Source organism: Ochlerotatus camptorhynchus, unplaced genomic scaffold (assembly GCF_037179485.1).
Source record: "Ochlerotatus camptorhynchus isolate MF236.1 unplaced genomic scaffold, CSIRO-AGI_Acam_v1.1 ptg000099l, whole genome shotgun sequence".
Lineage (NCBI taxonomy): Eukaryota > Metazoa > Arthropoda > Insecta > Diptera > Culicidae > Ochlerotatus > Ochlerotatus camptorhynchus.
The window spans coordinates 552,227-559,316 of NW_027040589.1; positions in this window are offsets into that span (position 1 = coordinate 552,227).

Here is a 7,090-nt window from a genome sequence, read left to right on the forward strand (position 1 = left end):
CCTATTCTAGTCGAAATTCTAGTACTTCACTATGTTTGTTTTGATTCGGTATGAAAGTTTGACAGATAAAATGAGGGGCTCGTGGATTTTCCTATGTTTCGAGGGGTGCATCGATTAGCTTGAGACCGAAGATAGTACCAGAGCTGAGCCAAAAAAGTGGGCACATTTCTTCGGGACCTTCTGGTCTTAGAGTTACCTCTATGGTACTATCACAAACGAAGTGACAGACGGAGCGGCTCGAAAACTTTGGTGACGCACCTGCTATTGCAATTTTTCAGTGTACGACATGGCAACACCACTACTACTGGCTTGTACCACATGGCAACACTACTAATGGATTGTACTAGAATGTTTTGGTTCTATCTCTTTCACTCTACTCTAAACTGAAATGCATAAAAAAATGACAAAATGATACACTCTTTGCACACTGTCAAAGATCATATTGCACATAAAACCAACTATGTTCAAATCAAAACAAAAATACTATCCCATCTGGTGGATGATGGCAAAAGCTTCTAAAAAAATTCTATTACAGCGAACCACATTATTTTAATTGATTTCTTCGCCAGATAGTCATCTGTCACTTCGTTTGTGGTACTATCCTTTCACTTCACCGAAAAATCCCATAAGAAACTGTCAATCATTTCTAGAAGAGACCATATTTCGACGCCAATAATGAAGCACGAACGAAGGCGATGAATCCAGAGCTTAAAATTAATGACTGCCTAAGCTGAGTGTGAAGTGGACCCTACACGATTACTTTTATTGACAATAATCGTATTGTCAATACATTCTATATTGACGTCAATATATCGAGATTGACAATATTTCTGAATTCACATCATCATTATTATTGTCAATAATTCCCCTTCGCGTCAATATATTGATGCGTGTGGGGTTTGCTTGAAAGCACTGAACTATTCAATCCATTGCTCTGTGTAGAACGTTTGTACCAAACGGTAAAGGACGAGGCAATGAAAGAGCCAACAAAAACATTCAGTCACTCACGAGCAGGCGACGCACACCGCTTGCCTTCGCTCACACAGCGTGTAATTGAGTCATTTTTCCATAGAAAATGTACGCTCAGTCATTCAAAACAAATATTGGGTACCATCACGGCAGAATAAATGTGTTGACTGAGCTACTGACTGAGTGCTCGGCTGTCAGTAACTCGTTTACCTCTGAATCATTCAGACTCTCACGAGGCAGTGAATGATGAGGCAGATGGCAGTTCATATTCATATCAAAATGACTCAATGAACCTGACTGTTTTGCGCACTGGATGAAGCACACAAAAATGACAGTATCAAAGGCAGCGCAGGTTGCTATGATTTTCATCCAAAAATAAGTTAAAATTTCCCAACGGTGAAAACATGACGGTTGAGTACTTTTAACTGAAAATCGAATTCTTTTTTATTTTTTTGTTTTTGAACTTTTTTAAACTCAAGATGTTTTTGAGTGTTTTTTCTTACCGTGTTTGTTAATCTATTACCCAAAATTGGGTTAACGATTATTAGCGTGTTGAAAGTTTTCTTCCTGTCAGTTGCCAATGTGGTATGTAAAGAGGGATGGCAGATATAATCTGCATTTTCTTTAATTTGTTTGGTTTACCTCTAAGCTTATTGTACATTCAAACTATAGTCCATTCTATGAAATGACAGGAGCTGGTTTGCCTGCATGAATTTGATGATATTGATATTGCTTCTCACAGCCGTTAGCTAACTGCCTCCTTTCAAAGTTCATTCATGTGTTGAACCAGAAACGTCTCATAAAATGCTCTATAGCAGATATCACGTTATTAAGGCACTTTTGATATCATAGTATATTACGTTATTACGTTATTAATATCAACTATAGTCTGAAAGTAGTATAATGTCATGACGTCAGGGTAGGCGTGTAACATGCATGAGAAAGCTAATACTGTTTACCACACCTTTTATTTGACTAAACGTATGAATTGATTACACGCTTAAATAATAAGGTCAGGAATGTTTTTAGTCACCTTTCTCACCGGGAGAGGGTATTACTTATGCGTCTTTTCAGAAATATATAGGAATTCTGAAAGTGAACCATATTGTTAATTTCAGTGCTAACATTTGAAAACGGCGCAAAAGCCATTTGTATGTATGTATGTATGTAAGGTAGCCACCATCCTTTCAAGACTTGTCTTGTATGCAGCTCCACTTAATAGCAAGATCAATTTGAGCTACCGATCTGAATTCACAATATCGCTGTATGAAGGGCCAAAAACGGAAGGGCGGACCCGTAAGCAGAGACACTTACGCGAAATCCACGGGAATTTAAGAATCTCCTTCCAACGGTACGCTCCAACAAATCGAATAACACAATTCGCAATACTTATTAAGCTTCCTACTGGATGGTTTGTTAAGAAGGGCGCGTCAATCGCCCTGAAACTGTTGGAGTAGAATTCACACCACCACAATCGAATCGGTAGGATAAAGAAAATGATAGTGTTTATTTCCTCCTAGACTTCGGCTGTCAATCATACCATCGTCCAGTTTCAGTTTGAATGATACCCTGATGCTCCCTCCCAACCCAGTATTTATTTATATAATGAAAATACATGCAATGGAGAAATGAAATATATCAGAACATTAAAATATTACATAATGAAATACATTTATATGGATAATATAGTTGCTACTGCAATGAAGAAGTATTTTACATATAATAAGATGCAGCTCTATACCTCCTCAGCTCACAATGGTAAGTGGATGCAACACTGAAATGTATAGGATATATTAAGCAATTAAATATATTTTGCTCAAATGATACTAACAATAATGCTAAAAATCTTGATAAATAACTAACATGACGAGAAATAACCTGCTTAATAATTATATACATATAATATTATTTAATGTTGTTATTTTCTCTGCTTCATTAGCTTCATATTAATTTCGATGACTTGCTTGTGTAAACTGAAATATTAAGCTGATACTAATAGTATATCATGCAATGTATAATTTATATAATATATGTAGTGAAATACAAAATATAAAAAAATAATAAATAAATAAGTTTTGTTATTTATAAATCATTGGTCGTTGGTACCTGCATAATAATTATAAGCATATAATGTTAAGTATTGTTGTTGCTTCCTCTGCCTTATCTGCTTAATTTTAATTTCGATGAGTAATAAAAAAAACAAAGTGAACAATAAAATGGTGCCTTCCTTCTCTCATCTTTTAAATGCATTGTTATCAAGCAACATTTAGATAAATCAACGCCTAGCGCGTTCTAGAAACAATACAGGTTGTAAAACAACATGTGCAGGATTCACCTCAAGTTGGCGATGCAACCAAAAGTATGTATTGTTTATTTGTTGTTGTTTTTTATTCACTCGATAGCCGGCTATCGAAAGAACATATTTATTTTGTTTAGTGATCATGAATTTTAAGAGTCATGACGGAGAGCTTGGGATTGAACCCATGATTTTCTGCTCAGTAAGTAAAAACGATCCCTCCAGGGTCATCGAGCATCTCATAATCCACAGCGCAAAAAAAACGGCGCAAAAGCCATTTGTAAACAAATGGTTTGTGGGCCCTTTACTCGCTACCCGAAGAACGCCCACGCAAACCAACAGCATCGTCAGGAAGGGGAAAATTTCCCCTACCCGATGTTGCTGTTGTGTCGCGTGGGTGTACTTCAAGTAGTGAGTAAAGGGCCCACAAACCATTTGTTTACAAATGGCTTTTGTGCCGTTTTCAAATGTTAGCACTGATTTATAATATTTGAAAAGACGTAGCTAATATCAAAGCCTACAACAGCTTCAAACACTATTTTACGGAAATCTGTTGATGAAAAAGTTAGAGGCAAATGAATGTAAATGAATGCACGAAATGAATGTAAATGATTTTCCATCCCTGGTCTCCTCCGAGAGACTTGATCGAGCTGCTAGTCTTGATGGCTGTGTATAAATCGGCCGGAGTCTAGGCGAGTAAGAAGTCAGAAGAAGTGTTAGTTTGTTTACTAAAATGAACCATGCCCATTTTGTTATGGCAAGTTTGCTATAAGAAATGCTCCTCGTGATTATTAGCGAAATTCACATCAAAGATTGATTAATTGCGTGGGAAATCAGTTTGGCACGGCATTTGTGACCAGCGTACACCTTCCGGTCATATGAAACAGGTAAAAAATCGTCCAAATTCGCCCAAAAAAAATTTGTTTCGAATTTCTGTATGGCAAAATAGTGAACTTTTCGTCAACATTAACGGCAAAGAACTCACCAACACTGGGAGACCGTGAGTTCCTGCCCACCGGTCATTTTCCATCTCAGACCAGAGTTATCTCATTCATACAGGACTCACTTACCGGGTCGTTTTCAGGGATCATTCTCTCGCATTCGAATGTGTCTGCTGCTGCTCTTTTCGTCCCACCCGCAGCGATTGGTAGAAGCCAAGCATGTGTAGTTCGATCGCAAATTACAGGTGGGCAGGAACTCACGGTCTCCACACATGTTTCACACTCCTTAACAAAACGAAAAAACTTCCTTGGACTTGCGAGGCCACCAGAAAAATTGACGCATGATACGCTTTGTGGCCACTTCTCCAAGCTGGCAAGATCGTTCTATTGTCTTTAACCACAAGCGAACCTAGAACATACAGAGTTTTCTTCAGTGCTTCAAATCCACTAAGTTCTGCCGGCCATTTCTTCGATTCCACTGCTATCCGAACTAGTTTTAGCTCATAGTCGCTTTCCGATTCATTTTCGATTTCACTCCATGTCGTCTGCATGCAACCGGGATCTAAGGCATAAAGGTAATGGTTATCTTCTTCCTGATCAAACGGTAGATCTTGCTGTTTCGCTGAAATCAAACGAGACAGGGCGTCTGCCACGTTCTGGCAACCTGGTATACGTTGAATTGAAAAGTCATAAGGCTGCAATCTGAGCGCCCAACTCTCTGCTTTTGAAACAGCCCTTTTTCCCAATCTGTGGCTAGTATTGCAAATGTACTGATTTGCTTATGCATCAGTGCGAATTGTGAAGCTTCTGAACAGCAGATTGAATGAGAATCTCTCAACTGCCCATACCACAGCTAGGGCTTCCCTTTGCGTCTGTGGGTATCTTTGTTCGGCGGAACTAAGAACCTTTGAAGAACACGCAATTATCCTAGGCATGCCCTCAGCATTAAATTGAGCTAGAACTGCTCCAAGACCTATCGGAGATGCGTCTACGAATAATTCAATTCGATCATTTGTTTTCGTTGCTCGATATGGGATGAATTTGTCGATGAACGTGATTAAGCCTAAGAAGCTCTTGACCTCGGAACAATTTGTAGGCCTCCTGAAATCCTTGATAGCCACCACTTTCTCTTCTTCAACCTGCCAGCCTAGTGGAGTTAGAGTGAATCCCAAAAGCCTTCGTCTTTCCAAATATCAGCACATCGTCAAGATAGTTCTTGCAACCTTTACAAACTGCCAACACTTTTCTCTGTCGAGCTTCCTGAAACAAGTCGAGAGCATTACACAAACCGAAAGGAAGCCTTACAACGCAACATTCCAAATTCTGTGAAAAAGTTGGTAAGTCAAGTTCCATGTGGAAAAAAGCATTTGACAAGTCGATCGTGGAAAACCAATTTGCACCTTCCAACTGTGCAACAATTTTCTCAAATGTTGGCATCGCAAATGGAGTACGGTGAATGTATCGATTGGGTCCCCTTAGGTCAATGACCAATCGTATATCGTCTTTTCCTTTCGGGATCACTAACATCGAAGAACAGAACGAAGAGTCCATGCCGTCCACAACTGGTTCAATGATGTTTGCGGATACCAGGCCTTCCAATCTCTTCTCCACCAGAGGCTTAACGGCTACAGGTATGTTCGAAAATACATTCCTGCATTGTGGCTTTACAGGAGGAATGTTAAACTTGGGAAAGATTAGATCCGTACTGATTGCAGCAATCTCTCCAGCCAAAATTTATGACTCGTATGCGGATCCTTCTGTATGGAAAGATACTTTGAGGCCAAGCATCAGAATACTATATCTCGAAGCTGTTGGTCTACTAAGGAGGGCCCGAATCTCTTTGACGACGTAAAACTTTTCCAACAACATTGGTCTGTTTTCGGAAACGTAAAGATGTGCATCGAATGTGGCAAGCACTTGGATGTGTCCAACAGTGGCATAAGCTTTCAATTGACGATCTGAGGAGTCCTTAACATTGTATACCTCCTTGCTGTATTCAGGGTTCTTGATTATGTTACCGTTGCGACGTAATATCCCAACTTGCTTGCCGAATAAAAACCTATTCGTATTAAAATTTCAACGATTAATTGTTAAATGTCTAATTATTATGTGTATATGTCTAAAAGTAAATATGAAAGTTAATACAAACTTCTTGTTAGGAATATATAAGTTACCTGCACACTCTAAAAGTTAAAATGTAATATATGTGTATAATAAAAGCACGAACAAAGTTTGTTAAATTACACATTTAGTACACACAACAACACGTTAAAATTGCTGCAAGGGACGGTTATTGGATTGTCGCGGGTGGATATAGGACTAATAGAAAGAAAGGAACAGAAAAAGGAGAAGAAGAAATGAACGGCTAGCTACTGGGACTGGAGCAACAATCGAGGCTTTTTTCCAAAGTACCACGGAAGTGAACAGATCATCGTGCAAAATTAAGGATACGAAGCTAGAACCTCGTGAGCGATTGTGGCCGTTTTTCCCCAGAAACCCACGGAACCAAAGGGGCTAGTCTGAAACGTTCTTTCTGGCATGATTGTGATATCTTCATAGAATGACGAGACACTCTTGATCACTTGAGTTCTGAAATAGAAGTGTTTGTTTATTGCTTCATTTTTAGCGTTACAAATTCCTACTGGAGGAACTTGGAGTCAATTATGTATATGTTATTTACTCGATCACCAATCAGTGATCGATGTAAAGGGAGAGCGAGTAAAGAGAAAGAGAGAAACTACGGAGAAGGCTATTAGCACCGAGTGCGCTTGACAACGACACTTCGAGTGCGTTGTTCTGGAAATGTAATATGAGTAGGACACCTTTTGTGCCCTGTCGTAATTTATTGAAAACTGCTGTGGGTCTTCGAACTGCTCTATGCACT